Source organism: Miniopterus schreibersii (genome assembly GCF_964146895.1).
Source record: "Miniopterus schreibersii genome assembly, chromosome: 11".
Taxonomy (NCBI): Eukaryota; Metazoa; Chordata; class Mammalia; order Chiroptera; family Miniopteridae; genus Miniopterus; species Miniopterus schreibersii.
Genome location: NC_138111.1, coordinates 6060147 through 6075890, shown reverse-complemented (window position 1 = coordinate 6075890; position 15744 = coordinate 6060147). Strand labels below are relative to the sequence as shown.

The following is a 15744-nucleotide window of genomic DNA, read 5'->3' as shown; positions in this document are numbered from 1 at the left end:
CAAGATTGTTAAGTCAACATCCGGATAGACAAGAGAAAATCCAAACTTCAGAGTTGACAGTTTTCCCTACTAAAGCTGGTTGAGATGTATGGCAAGCCAGTGGGCTGGTACCCAAACCCATTGGCAATCCAGGATGTGAGAGGAATCCAGACAAGGGAAAATTCCAAAAGCTAAGGCCCAAGAGGGCCCAGCTGACCAATAGTGTAGATAATAACAGCTGCCAACTTACTGTTTGCCTAGCTGTACTCTGTCTCATTGGCATTGACACCCTATGAATAGGGGACCATGAGTCCTGGTCGACCCAGCTGAGCTGTGCTGTCTTATGTAATTATTTAATAGCACCCCTATTACTCTTAAAAGTGCCCTAATTGGGTAACAAGTTATATGGTCTCCTTACCTGGGAGAAAGGTATTATCTGCATTTTGCAGTAGAGGAGAACCGAGGTTCATAAAGGTTAGGTCACTTGCCTAAGGTTACTTGGAGTAGACACCAGGACTGGGGTTCAGCTGTCGACTGTGAGGTCCATGCCCTTACTTTCATCAGTATCGTCTCCCCAGCCAGTCTGTCTTTCTGTTTACTGGCCGGGATGCAGATTACGTATTAGTCACTGCTGACTGAATGAGTGGTCCTGCCCCGGGGAGTTGCTGGCTCCAGGGAAGGGCTTTCAGGTCAGCACAAGGGTGAGTTTTGTTAGGTATTAGAAAGAGCTTCTGATCATCCAAGTGGTGAGACCCCAAAATGGTCATCTAGGATGAGCAGTGGCACCCTCACCTTAGAAAGCCTGGAGGAGAGGCTGTGCTTCATTGTCTTAGGTGATTCACTGCCAGCCGGGAGGCCAGGGAAAGATCAGCCACATCTCCAACTGCCATCCCCTCCCAGCCTGGGCTCCTGTGAATCATTCCCCCCCAACAGACCATGTGGGCACCCAGGGAGTCTGGAGCCAGTCCCCAGACCCTGCCAGCTCAACTCTCATCAGACCTTCAACAAACCGTTTGTCCATCCACCCAGCCTTCCATTGCCGATCCCTGCAGCTTTCCCAGCCACTGTGTGTGACTACAGCCTGGGTCCAGCCCTGTCGTGGTGACGGGAACACAGGCGTGAGCCAGAGAAGCAGGTAGTGTAGGGTCAGACAGATTTGCCTGGAAGAAGGGCTCTGGGGGATCCACTCTGCCTGATGCCCTGGGCTCTAGTGCTCCTGCCCCGGGGAGTTGCTGGCTCCAGGGAAGGGCTGAGTTCATGGAGGAGGCGGGCTGTGGTCACACTGTGAGATCATAGGGTAAGAGGGGATGTGGTTAGGCAGTGGGGAGCTGGTTGCCTTTGCCAGGGGGACAAGGATGCTGCTGTTACTTTTTCGTGGTACATTACTTGGGAACCATTTTGAGATTCCCCCAAAGCCAATGCACTGAGTCCTCGGTGCCAGGAGCCTCAGCCAGCAGAGCAGAGGCGGGAGAGTCTGCAGAAGCCATTTCGGAGCCCGGCTTCTGAGTTGGCCGCTACATTTCCAGTGGGGCCTGATGTGCTCTGGAGCCCTGGAACTGGGGGAACCTCAGAGGAGAGGGGGAGGCCTGGGACTGGATGGGCACTGCCACCCCACACAGCTTCCCTGGAAAACCAGACCTTGCCTGAGCTGTTCTTCTGGGCCAGGCTAAGTGGTTGGCACCAGGGCCACTGCAGCCTGTTGGCACGGGCTTAACCTTTGAGCACTGGGACAAGTACTTTTGTGCCCATGTCACTGATCGCAGCAGCTCTGTAAAGCAGAGGCTATGCTTGTCCCCCTTTCATAGTTGAGGAGACAGAGGTAATGATGAAGTCATTTGCCCAAGGCCACAGAGCTACCAAGTGGTAGAGCTGGGCCCGGAACCTGCTTACTCCAGAGCCAAGCTTATCCACACAGTCCTAACCAGCCTCCCTGCTTTGAGATGTCACAGCTCCAGGCCCGACTTTCTAAAACTTAAAAAGTCTTGTCAGTGTCCTACTTAAAAAAGCAGCCTGTGTTGTCACGCCTCCCTGCCCTTCACACGCCGTTCTTTTTGCCTCAGCACTTCCCCCAAGTCCTGCCTGCCGTCTCGCTTTCTAAGTGGACCTCAGAAGTCCACCTCTGCGAAGCCTCCAGCTCCCAGGAGCAGCTGTGGCTCCTTCCATCACAGCACCCAGGACACAGCTTGTGCTCATCTGGGTGTCTACCCCCAGACTGTGAACTCCTTAAAAGCAAGGTCAGGACGATTCCCCTTCTGGCTTCCCAATAGCCAGGATGGCACCTGGGCTACTAAATAGGAATTCGAGGATTTTCTTCATTGAACGTATTTCCTGAGCATTTCCCCTGTGCCAGCCGCTGCACTGGGGATTGGAGAGAGAGCAAGAACAGGGACGGCCCCTGCGCTCCATGGGCCCACAATAGTAGGTGACAGAGAGCAGGCATTTGTAATGCAGTGATCATTGCCCTCCCTGGTAGGGCCGCTCAGGGGGCTGTAGTGGCAGTTAATCAGCCGGGGTGGCAGTCACAGGGAGCACAAGGTGGGAGAGGAGGCATCCCCGGAGACCTTGCCTGGAAAACACAGAGGGGAATGGTGTGGCACCTGGCCTTGAGAGGCTTGTTCGCCTTGGTCTGAGGCTTCCTCCTTCCTTCCTTCCTTCCTTCCTTCCTTCCTTCCTTCCTTCCTTCCTTCCTTCCTTCCTCACTCACTTGCTCCACAGATACCTTTTTCTGCCTGGCTGCAAGCAGAGTCGGTATTGGAGGTTCAGCAGTGACTGAGAGATACAACCTTTCCTTTAAGGAGTTTGGAGTGGGACCACCTCGAGCAGGAGTTTAGGCATTCCTGGAGCTGGGTGGGTCCTCAGGCATCTCTTGGAGATAAGAACAGAGTTCATGCTGATCTTTTCCGAGGTGATCCTGGGCCTGCCTTTCTGGAGGGCTAGGCAGCAGGGCAAGGCTGAGGCTTGGGGGCTGTTGGCCCCACACAGGCTGGTTTCACCAGAGAATAGACCTAACACAATCGCTCGATTGTAAGAGGCCTGCCTGCCCCTTCCTTCCCCACCCCCCACACGTGAACATTTCTGTCATCAGAATGTCTTACAATGATATATACATGTAACGGGACATTGCAATTGTTTACAATTTTATAATGTTTTACAACATTACAATGTAATGCTTATGATGTCCCCCCACCCCGATATTAAATCAGTCATATGGCTTGCAGTCAGAGTGAGGGAATTACGGTTCTGTCATAGAAACTGCTGTCAGAATAAGGTTCTGATGTGACCTATCACCACAAACTCCAAGCTGCCAGTGGCTGAATAACCCTTCTATTTGGGGTGTTTTATATAAATTCACAGAAAAGAAATGCTATTCAATGAATTGATTCATTCTTGAGATTTCCACAGTGTGTTTGTCCAAGATGGAGCGGGATGGAGTAGAATGAGCCCAGATCTGGGTTTGAATCCCTGCTTTTTGGCCCACTAGTGGAGAGACCTGGGCAGAGGTGCTGCACCCTCTGAGCCTTAGTTTTCTCTTCTGTAAAGTGGGGACAGCACCGCCCATCTTGCAGGACCCTCTTAGCACCACATGCTTCCCCTTTGCAAGTCTCCTGCTGTTGTGTGTTTGTGTGATTGTTAGCTTCACCTTCTACCTCCTCCCACTGGGCTGTGGGGTGCAAGAAACAGAGCCCCTCCCCTATCCAACTGCTGTCAGTCGAGAGCATTTCAGATGAAATGATCTGTGCTTAAGAGAGAGGCCGGAGCTGAGTGTACCTGCCTTGGGCAGGGCTGCTGTTATGTTTGTTCTAATGTAGCTACCAGTGCCTCTCCCTGATGGCTTCTGAAGAATTGCTCAGGTATGGCCCAGTGTAGACCCCAAGGACCTGCTCCTCGCTTCAGCAGCCCCTGGGGTCTCCAGGTGGGAGTGCAGGAAACACAGGGCTCTGCCCCACTGAGCTGGTGCCAGAGTTCTATGGCGCTGACCCTGGGGGACAGCAGCGCAGAGCACCAGGTGCGGGAGTTTCTGAAGCCAGACAGCCTGGTTCGGAATCCAGTTCCATCTCTCGCTGACTCGTTACCACAGGCACGCTGCGTGGCTGTGCTGAGGCTCACCTGTAAGAGTGGCGGCAATAACGCCTACTGTGTCTCAGAGGTGGGCTTCTATGACAAGCAAGCGATGCATCCGAATCGGGGAAGCATGTGGTTTTCAGATGGGGTGGTGCAGCATTCTCTAGGACAGCGATGAAAACAGATGTGGCTGCTGGGGGCCACGGGCAGGGGCCCAGTGACAGGGTCACGAAAAGAAAAGTCAAGACACCTTGAACAGGGCAGTAGAGTAGGGAGAGGTGTGGACTTTGGAGCCAGACTGAGCAGGGAGCAAGTTCTGCATAATCAACTGTGTGATCTTGGGCAAGTTACCCTCTCTGAGCCTTTGTTTTCTCACCTGTAAAACGGGATGCTAAAAGTAGAACTGCTTCCTAGGCTTTGGTGGGTTCTTAATAAATCATTGTGGATGGAGGAGTGGCTCAATTCTGCCCATGAGCTTGCAGCAATACCGTGCATTACCCCACCCCACCCCCCACCTCACCCCACCCTGCTCTGTGCTTCACCCATTTTTATTTGCTCCACCATGACTGCCTTTATTGAGTAATAATTAATCCTTCTTTTTTAGCCAGCCCTGTGAAGTTGGTCAGAGCCTCTGCTTGGCCTGGGCTTCCCAGAGAGCACAGTGAGCCACCATGGCTCTAGGCTGGAGCTGCTGCAGCCCCAGAGGCCTAGTGTTAGAAAAGCAAATATTTAACATCAGCTTCTCAACATGCTTCCAGGAGTTCAGGAGCCCACCGAGACCTCTGGGGCCCTAGGAGAGAAGCTACTCTCTTGGGCTAAGATGTACCAGTGTTGGCTGGTGTCAGATCCATCCGACTTGGCCACCATGTAGCAGACTTGGTGATAGGGGTGGGGTTTGGGGCAGGGGTCTGTGCCTCTTCTTCTGCAGCCCCAGGACAGGCCTGGCACTGGTCCTCTTGCTTCGTAGACCTCCTGCAGCACAGAGGTAGCTCACTTTCCTCACCCACCATGGTTCTGGTGGGGAGACCAACGGGCAGACAAGTAATGCCCATGTGGGTGTGGGTTCCTTTTGTCATTGCGTCTGCACTCTTCCTTAGTGTGGACTTCTAGGACCCAGACATGCTGCAGGTCACCCCAGACATTAAGCCTCCCTCAGACTCCTGGGAGGACCCCCAGGTGGGTGACCTTGTGGATGTTCTGACACCCTAGCAGGATGGGTCAAGACAGAGAGAATGTGGATCTCTCCTCTTTCCTCTCTGTGAATCAGATTGTCACCAGGCACTGTGCTAAGGCCTTCCCAGGCATGATCATGTGTGGCCCTGCTAGAAAGCAGGGAATGTGGTTTAGAGTGCTGGGTTTGAGTCACGAGGCTGGCACTTACTATCCATGTGGCCTTGGCATATCACTTACCCTCTGTGCCTGTTTCCTACCTGTAAAATTGGGCAGTACTTAGGTTATTGGGGGGTTGTGAGGATTCTACAAGTTGGATCAGGATAAGTACACTATAAGTATCAGCTGTTACTAAGAGATGGGCACTGCTGCCATCCCATTTCACAGGAAAGGGGACTGAGGCTTGGAGAGGCTAAGTGTCCTGCCAGAGTCAGTTGGCTCATGAGTAGAAGAGCTAGGATTTGAACTTAGCTCATAAGCACTACCTTTCTCTGCCTCAATTTGGAAAAGTACATGTGGGGAGCGTGGGCCAGCCTCGGAAGTGGCATTCTCAACTTTCCTTAGAGCCCAATGAAAGGGGATCCTTTCCTAAGTAACCGAACTGGACTCTGGGAGCTCTTGTAATCCCACAGCTGACCCGTGACATACATATCACAGAAGGAGAAGGGAAGGATCGGGGAAGAATTTGTTTCGAAATGTTATCTAATGCTGAGTGCTTTCAAGGGACTCAGAATGTGGAGCCTGCACTGTCCCCCCTCTCCAGTGCCAGTCCTCCTCTCTTTCCCAGCCACATCCAGCGTATGGGAGATCGGCATACCTGGGGTACCATCCAGTGTGAGGAGGGACCAGGCGTCCTCGGACATGCAGAGAAAACCAGGGCAGCACTTTGCCGAGTCACAGTGGCACAAAATTCTCCCAGCGCTAGAGCCCTTTGCCTCTCTCCTCCCCAGCTGAGGGTGTGGGCACCAGCTGCTCAGCTCCAGGGAACTTTCTGAACGAGGGCTCCCGGCTCCCACAGGACAGCGTTTGCTTTTGCTTTTGCTTGGATATGCTCCCTAGCCAGAGTGCAGAGGAACCTAAAACTTCAAAACAGCTTCCCAAATGCTCAGGCACCCCTGCTGTCTGCCAGCCCCTCACGCACACACCTACACACAGCACACACTCGTGCATACACCCAGCTCTGAGCGGGCCCAGGAGCCACTGCCATCACCCAGAGGGTTTTTGTGTGAGGAAGAAAGTGGGCTTCCTGATGAAGCCTCGGAACCCCATCCCATAGCCTCACGCCCACAACACCACCCTTCGCCCAAGCATCCACAGGTCCTGCCCCGACACATGCCTTGTTTGGCTCCAAGTGAAAGCAGGAGTGACCCCCTCTGGGATCCAGCTGCACCCCCCCCCCCAGCTGGAGAGGTCAGGGGTCTTGGGCCAGTTGCTGCCTCTCCCCCGTCCCTCAGTGCCACCCAGCTGGCCCCTTACCTCTTCCCTCCTGCTTGGCTTCTGGGGCAGCTCCTCACATGCTTCCCCTGGCGTCAGAGAGGCAGCCTGTCCATGGCCTCCAGGAGGGGTCCTTGAGTCGCAGGCTGGCTGGGCCACCAAGCAGCCCTGCCTCACTGGCCTCTGCTGGCTCTGCTCCGCCTGCACAGCCCTGTGCCTCACAGCTCGGCCGGGCTGGGGCGGGGGCTGGCCAGGGGACCTGCGGGCTGCTCACAACCTGCCTTCTCCTGTGGTCAGGGCCGCGGCTGCCTCAGGACCATGCTCCGCAGGTCCAGACTCAGGAGACACAGCTCAGGGCTCCGGTCGGTCCTCAGGCCGTCTGCTGCAGCCTCATTTGAACTCCCAACTCCTTTGTGGAGCCTTTACATGCCGCCCGGAGGAAACTGTGAGCACAGCCTGACCCTGGTTGGCTGCAGGCACTTCTCTCCACCCACCAATGCAAGAGGATCCCCCAGGCCCCAGAAAGGCTCCGGGCCTCCCCTCAGCCCCAGACAGAGGCGGGCCGCCCGGTGATGTCACACTAGCTCCGGCCCCAGCTGGCCTGGCCCCTCCCGCCCCAGCCCGCTTTGGCAGCCCCCTCCTTCCTTGGCACGAGCAGCCTGGCCCAGCTCTGCTCCCTGGCCCGCCCGCTCCCCAAACCCCAGGCAGCTCCTGGTTTGCTCTGCAAAGCAGATGGCTTCCCCTCTGACTCAGGTAATGGGTTGAGCTCTGCTCCAGCTGTGCAGGCAACAATGCACAAACTGCAGGGCGCTGGGTCCTCCCCCAGCACAGTCCCAGGTGGGCAGGCAGGGCAGCCCCCTGCAGATGGCCTTCCGGAGGCTTCATTGCATCTCTGAACCCTGGGGGAAGGAGCCCGATGCTGTCTGCACAGAAGCCAGTAGCATCTGTGCTGCGAAAGTTAGCGGGCTGCAGGAACCGAGGACCTGGAAATACCACAGCTGGGGGTGGAGGCAGCCCTGGAGAAATGCTGTCACTTCCCACCTGAGTGGTCCTGATTAAGTCAGGTCTCTGGGCATCCCATTCACGCATCAGTAAATGAGCAAATACTAGTAACTTACCTCAAGGGCCGGGGTGAGGATTTTGTGAGGTCACTCAGGAAGGGGCTTGGTCCAGGGCAAGGACGACTCAGTGGACTGAACTCAGACTCCGGGGTCAGGTGGGCCAGGGGTTGCTGTGACCCATCCCCCAATCAGGATCTTCAAGGAAGAACTAATGGGGGACCATCAGAGTCCTCCACACAGTCCTGTCATCAAGGCAGAGCTTGTGAGTGCTTATAGAGTCCTAGCAAGAAAGGGGAAGATGGCACTGGACCCACAGAGTGAGCTCTCCTCCAGGAGGGAGGGCAGATACTGGCAAGGGGGCCACCAGGCACAAGTGTGCCACTCTGCCTGGGCAACAGCCATGTGAAATATCCCTGGTGACTCTTCTTTCCTTAAAAAAAAAATTGGTGATGATGATGATGGTGGTGGTACTGATGTTTGGGTACAAATTGAGAGAGATTGTAATGGGGTTCTCCCCACTCCTAAGTGCAGTGTATCAAGTTCTCGGTCCCTGGGCAGGTGGGTGCATCGTGGCCTTCCTCTCCCAAGGACTGCCACTTCTGTACTTGCAGGGGACACATTTTTCTTCTTGCCTCAGCTTCCTTCAGCGTACTCAGACACTCTCCATTTTCCATTTGCCAGTCCCATCCCGTTTTAGAAGGCAGTTCTTTGCCCAAAGACCCCAGTATGTTAGAGGCCACAACATTAGCCAGACAGCTGGGCTGGACAGAAACCTCCCCACATCTACTGTGGGGGTGAAGATGCCCATCCATTCTATGGAGTCTCCAGAAGGCCTGGAGCGGCCCGGAGGGGCCGGGATCAGGCCATTGGTGGTGGAACCGTGGCAAGCTTGCATTCAGGAGGGGAGACAGACAGACAGACTGGGGCACATGAGAAGTTCTGGGTGCTAAGTAAGTATCTAAGCCGGAGGCCTGATTGAGCCTGGGCAGGGCAATCAAGCCAGGCTCCCTGACAAAGCAGTGCTTCCGCTGAAACCTGGACACTGGTGAGAACGAGGGGTGGTGAGGCTGCAGGGGGATGGTGGTCTGGGCGGAGACAATAGCGTGTAAAGACTGAGTGGTGGATTGCTTTTCCAAAGAGATGACCCCAACGATAATTTCCCGGTCCACAGTGAGACCTTGACACTCCTCCCATTGAGGGGTCCGGCCTCTGCCCTCTCCCCTTAAATCTGGATAGGTTTGTGACTTGCTTGTAACCAACAAAATGCAGTGGAAGGGACACTACCGGACTCCCAAGGCTGGGAGAGAGCAGGCAGTGCAGCTTCTGCCTTGTTCCCCGGGACGCTCTGTTTCGGAGCCCTGAGCCGGGCTGGAGCCTGAGAAGCACAGCTGCCCGCAAGCTGCCACGCAGAGGCCCCGGCCGGCAGCCAGCATCAGCACCAGCTATGTGAGGAAAGATGCCTCTCCTCTTGCCATCGAGTCACCCCCAGCTGGAGTCTTCCTGCTGAGGTCCCCGACATCAAGAGCAAAGATGAGGCATTCCACTGTTCCACATCCGAATTCCTGACCGCGGAACCCATGACGATAGCAAATGGTAGCTTTCGGCCCCGACGTTTGGGTGGTAGTTTGTTACCCGGCAGTAGGAAGTGGAGCAGACCCTGAGGCAAGAGCGGTGGCAGGAGTTCTTTCGAGGAGCTGAAAAGTGCATTTGGCTGAGAGAAGGGGAGCGGGGCAGAACATAAGGCCTTGTGAGAGGTGGGGCTTTACCCGAAGGATGGTCAGAAGCCACTGAAAGGTTTTCAGCGTGGCAGTGTTCAGACTTTTTCTTTTAAAAGCCCCCAGGAATGGTTGAGTGCAGCCTGGCTTGATGAGAGTGTCAGACAAGTCATCCAGAGCTGGTGGGAGGTGGTTGCAGCCATCTGGGTAAGAGAGGCATTTGGACTCACTGGGTCAGTGGGAGGGGGAGTTTCCTGGGCTTTCCCCTCCCTCTGGAACAGATGCAGCCTATGTCCCTTGAAAACAAATTTGCTTTCAGAATTCAAAGTTCCTAGGATCTCATCAAGTGGGGGAGGAGTACCAGGGTGGCCTTGCTCGGTCCATCTTTGCATAACCCCTGTCCCTTTGGTGGCCTTGGGCAGTCGAGTATGCTGCTGAGGAGCTTGAGCCTTGAAGTCAAATTCTAGTCCTACCGTAGCTCTGAGCCTCACTTTGCTCACCTGTAAAATGGAGATGATACAGGGATTTGCCTCATAGGGCTGTTGTGAAAATTAAATGTGACACCTTAAGTGTAACACACAATGGCTAGTACATAGTAAGTGCTCAATAAATGTTGGCTATAGTAATTTTTATTGCCTCCGTGGCTGTGAGTTCCCTGAGCACTGGGGCACTCTTGGGCTTGGCCATGCAGAGCTCTTCTGTTGTCTAGCCCAGTGCAGTGGCTGACTGGGGAAGATGAATAGCTGTGGCTTAGAGTCTAACAGACCTGGGTTCCAGTCCCAAGTCTGTGACTAACCTCGCAACTTTGTGATTCTCTTTCAAACTTTGTCGCCTCATTTTAAAATAAGGAATGATAATACTCCTCAGACATATATGAGGATTAAGGTAATGCACCTGAAGCACTTACCACAATGCCTGGCATTTGGAATTGCCCAGAAAACATGTGCTGCTGCTGCTCCCAAACTTCTCCGCGTTCTTACCCAGTACATCTTTGCCAAGTTTCTACCTTGATGGCTCCTGAGTCTTGGAATCCCCCTGACCTCCTCTAGGAGCACTATTCCCACATTTCCACCAGCCTGTTGGACTAAAACATCATGTGACGAAAGCATTTAAGGAAGAGAGAATCTTCATGTTTCTTATTAGAGTTTTTATCAGGATGAAAAAATGTGTGATATTTACATGGTGGCAGAATACAAAGAATCTTAACTATGTCCCACAGTTTGTATAAATGATTTCATATGTTTTCATCCCTTATCACCTTCCTGACAGATACAATTCTTTTTCTGTTGAGAATGTTGGGATGGTGAACTGAGATACTGTGTGTGTGGTAGGAGTGTGTGTGGGAGTGCATGGATAACGTGTGTTACAGGGGGTGCTTGAGAGGGGAACTTTCTGTATCTTGCAACCTCAGAGTCTCACAAGCATTTCAAGCTTTACGTATCCCAAATAGCCCCCCCCCCCTCCCCTTTTAGTACTTTTTAAATGCCTTTCCATGGTCTTCTGGCCTACACTGTTGTTTCTGATCAGAAGTCAGCCCTCTTCCTTGTTGTTGTTCCTGTGTACATAGTAAGTTTTTTCCCCTCTGACTTCTTTTAAGGTTTCTCTTTATCTTTGATTTTTAGTAGTTTCACTGTGGTGTGACTAGATGTGGTGTCCTTTGTGTTTATTCTATGCAGACTTCACTGAGCTTCTTAGGTCTGTGGGTTAATGTTGCGTACTGAATTTGGGAATGCGGGGGTAATTTTGGGTCATTATTCCTTCAGATATTTCTTCTGCCCAATTCTCTCTCCTGTCTCCTTCTGGAACTCCATTTACACACGAAGTGTTGTCCCACTGGTCACTGAAGCTCCGTGTATTTATTCATTTTTATCTTTTTTCACTCTGTTCTTCAGTTTGGATCATTTCTATTACCTGTCTTCAAGTTTGCTGATCTTTTCTTCTACAGTATGTTATCTGCTATTAATTTCATCCAAAATATGTTTTATGTCAGGTACTTTATTGTTTGGTCCTAGAATTTACCTAGATTTATTTTTATAGGTCCCATTTATCTTCTGAAATTCTCTATCCATTTATTTATTCTGTTCTTCATTTCCTGAAAGTCCTGTGTATATTTATAATAACCATTTTAAAGTCCTTGTTTGCTAATTCCAACATCTTATTCATCGATGGGTCTGATTTTATTGACTATTATTTCTCTTGATTCTGTGTCATATTTTCCTGCTTCTTCACATGTCTATATGTTTTTAATTATATACTGGACATTTTGGATGATACATTGAAAATACTGTGTATTTTATTTTCTTCCTCTGAAGAATGTTATGTTTTGTTCTAGCAGGCAGTCAAATTACTGGTGTGTCCACTTGAGCTTGTAGAGGCTTGGTTTTCAGATTTTGTTCAGATAGGTTTATTTTGGTTTTGCCTATATCCTTAGGGTATAACCCTTAGTCCTGTGCTTATTTGTAAGGCATGGTTTTTCTGGAATTAAATCAAAAGCCTTAAGTACTTGCTAAGCCCCTTTAACTTGGCAGGACTTGAACTCCAAATTCTATCTTCTAGGCAGTGTTGAATTCTCTGCCTCCCAGGTACTTACTGCCTTCTTTGGGGAGCTTTTGGGTTCCTTGGAGTCTGTATCTACACATATACAATTTAGGGGTTAACTAAGGATTTGGGGGGGAATTTGTACAGCAATTTTGGAGCTTCCCCTCTGTGGTTCTCTCCTTTCTGGCATTTTCCTCTTCAATTTTCATCCTCAATTCTAACCTCTTTCCCTCTTCCAAGCTGACAATACTACTACATTCTGTTTGAGTTCTATTCTCCTATGTGTCACCATAAACTGGGAAGTGCTCTAGCGTGCTTCCCATCTTTCAAGGACCAGGCCTCCTCCAGTTTCTGTTGCTTTAGGCTGTTTTCAAGTGCTTTGAAGTAGTTTGTTTTTGTATATTGTCCAGATCTTATCATTGGTATTGACCAGAGTGTTACTTCAATACAATCCCTCCTCCGTTTCAGGAACAGGAACTCCCTACATCCCAACTAAATGTGTCTTCTCACCCAAACCTCCTGCACTCACTGCTGTCATTGCCCTACCGTAAACCCAGCCAGCTGGTTGGTAATTCTTGATTCATATATCTTTTCTCCCTGCTCTTGGTCATAGTCTGTTGGGAAATATCAGTCCTAATAATCCATAGATTGTTTCAGCTCAGGGTATCCACCTGGGCACCAGAAGATGACAAAATGTGTTGTCCCCACAGCCTTGTTAGAGCCCCTTATGTTGCTATATGTGATGTACTCGACATCAAGCTCAACATTTTATGGGTATCTTTTTTTCCTCTTCTTAAAATTTATGAGGGAAGTATTAATCTGTCAAGAAGACAGGGCCTTAGCAAAGTGAAGTCCCTTGTACCAAGCCACACAGCTAGGAAGTAATGGGACTAGGGTTAAGACCTGTCTCAAAACTAGCAGGAACATACATAGTTGTCCTGAAAACAAATTGCATGTCTTCAATTCTAACACACTTTTTCTTGTTTTAAGATCTCTGAAATCAGGATGCATCTTAAAGTTAATAGCATGTCAGGGTTTAATTGGCAGTACTCTGTGTTTTTTACTAGAACGTGAGGCACTTTTCAGTTGATGACTTCTCAGATTTGAGGAAGTTTGGCAGTTTTAGCGATCAAAGTTCCAGTGAAGTTGACCCATAGCTAAGCGCCAAAAAGGCAAGTCCCCCCTCTCCTGGTCAGCTGGTATTGGAAAGGTCTAGGGGAGGGTCCGAGCATCAGGAAGCCTGTGAAACTGCCAAAATCCTCCATCCGTCCAGATTGAGTAAAACAGCTGCCTCTAAGCTCAGAGTGAGCCAGCTGGTCTTCTCCGCTCCTGGAGGCATTGTGGTCAGATCCTGTGACTTGCTTCCCCCTGCCTGGCAGGGAACCACGTGTTCCCTGGCCCTGGTGAGAAGTTAGGACATTTGCATTTATGGGAGGATTCTAAGGCAGTGCTACCGGTTATCCTGTACTGCCCAGTGTCACAGAGGATGTCCAGGCCCCGTGGAAAGCCCTTTGAAGATACTGTCTGTTACATGTTTGCCAAACAAATGTCAGCACAAGGCGCATGCTCAGTTCCAAAGCAGCTTCGAGAGCCTGTTTTTAGCTTGTGTATGATCTACTTCATTCCTGACTTCTCAGTCCACTGCCAGGGACAGAGGCAGGGCAGCGCTTCTCCTCGAGTCTGGATATCACCTAACAGTCAGACACATTTGCTATTCAGTCAACAAATACTTATTAAGTCCCATCTGAGCACCAGAGTTTGGGCTGCAGGTCAATTTGCTCAAAGCCAATTTGCTGAGACTTTTAGTTGCCTGGTTTTCATTTTGTCATCATAACGGCATTTGAAGGAATGTTCATTTGGTCCTGTCCCTGCTCTCTCATGCTGCGGCTGACGCTGGGGCCCATCCCCAGGAGGGGAGGCTGGGGAGTGGAGACAGGAGAGCTTTCATTTTAGTTCGCTGGTTTTCTTTGTATCTTCATAATAAAAAATTTACAGGAAATTTCCAAAGCTGTTTTGAATCATCCCCATTCTATATAAATGTTTTTAAAATTGTTGATTCCGGAACATTGTCTGTGTCAGACAAGACCTTTGTCCCAAACAGGAGATGAGGGACAGAAGGCAGCCTTACAGTCAGTGCAGGAGGATCCCGGTTCCTTACAGATACCTGCTGAAATACTCATCCCAGGAGCAGGGAGCAGTTGATGACCTTGCTTTTCTTTCCCAGGGCCCAAGGAGGCTGCTGGGCAGATAAAGGAGGGCTTCTGGCAAGACCGAAGGAGTGCGCTTCCTAGGCACGAGGCCAGGGTGAAATCACCAGGCAGAGAACCTTCCCACACCTTGAAAGTCACCCTGGAGAGACCCTCCCCATCTCCTTTAACGTGGAACCCAGACCTTCCTGGTTTCTATGTGCAGAGTATTTGGTAAACAGAATGCTTGAGCCCTGTCTTGCTGGAAGGGGCAAATCCCAGCTGACGCCCCAGACACAGCCTATTTCGGGCCTGGTCTCTTCATCCCCCACTCTCCACCCCCCTGCCGAGGTCTGTGGTCTGAGTGTTCTCTGGGCAACCCCCCAGCACCCACCGCGGGGTCCGAGAGACGCCGCTGGAGGAGCCAGTTTCACGTTCCTTTCCTGCTAGAGCCTGGCCCAGCCAGGGCTCCCACCCCCGCCCCAGCTGATGCCTGGTATCCACTTAGTAAATGCTCTTGTCCCCACTCCCCCCGTGAATGCTGTGATTCAGCGCACACAGAGAGGAGCTTCACTCAAGAAAGAAAGTATTCACGGCCGCCATCCCGCGCCGGCGGCCCGGGAGACAGCTGCCGGCTCCTGCCCGGCCGGGCCGGGAGGGCCGCCCACCCTCCACACACAGAGGGGTCTCTCCTCCTTGTTTTTTTTTAAGACTCACAGTCTCTTTTGGTTGCTGGACCAAATGCAGCTTAAATCTGTGTTCAGAACACCTCATTAATAAGTTGCAGATTAATAGTCTCCTGGAATTAAGAGAACACCGCTCATTCAACAAAATGTGTGCTACAGGCCTGCACGTGCCTGGCACCCCACCAGGCTCCTCTGGCAGAGCTGGAGCCGCCATGAGGACACCGGGCCGGTGGCCCGTGACCCTTCCCTACACCTATAAATAATAATGGCCACCGAAGCGTACTGTGAGGTTTATGGTTACTGTGTGCCGGGTACGACGCGAAAGCCCACAGCTTCTTGTTGCGGGTGCGGTGACTCTGATGTCCACCGTGCAGGTGAGGAAGCTGAGCCATTGAAGGGTCAGAAGTCCTGTCCAGGCTCCCTCAGAGCAAGGGCTGGCCCCAGAACTGACTCAGCTCTTTGTTTCTTTGTTGTTGAACTGCTGCATATATTAAGTAAAAAGTAAATGCCTTTACCGCCTTATTGTTAACAAACCAGAGCTTCTGAACAGCTGAGAGTAACTACATAATATATATGACTTTCCTGCCCCCACCCCCAGTGCTCAGCAACTTCCCACACCCACTCCTGGAAATCCAGGATGGGCACTATGAGGAAGAGGAGGGTCCTGGACCTGAAACAAGTGTCTTTTTGAGCTGTGACAGTTGCTTCTCCTTTCCAAGGCCTAGTGGGGAGGCTCTGGGGGAGCCCTTTTCAAAAACAGGGCATGTTATGAACTGCAGAGCCTCAGACCCTCTGTGGAGCATGGGAGAGCACCCTGGGAGCTGAGAGTAGGGGGCCACATGCTTTCCAGCCCCCCTCTCCCTTTCTGAAGAAGAGGAAGAGGGTGATTGCTGTTAGCCCCTGAAGTGAGGGT

The 15744-nt window shown here is 51.5% G+C and overlaps 2 protein-coding genes across 10 annotated transcripts in view; one reads left to right on the top strand and one right to left on the bottom strand.

Moving 5' to 3' along the window:
• The window catches only part of ANGPTL2 (angiopoietin like 2), a 34630-nt gene extending 27408 nt beyond the window's left edge, over window positions 1–7222 (bottom strand). The window contains exon 1 of the mRNA XM_081150886.1: window positions 6688–7222. The gene's annotated coding sequence lies outside the window, so the exon portion shown is untranslated. The remainder of the gene's footprint in view (window positions 1–6687) is intronic.
• Window positions 1–15744, top strand: part of RALGPS1 (Ral GEF with PH domain and SH3 binding motif 1) — a 247996-nt gene that overhangs the window by 172263 nt on the left and 59989 nt on the right. The window lies entirely within an intron of this gene.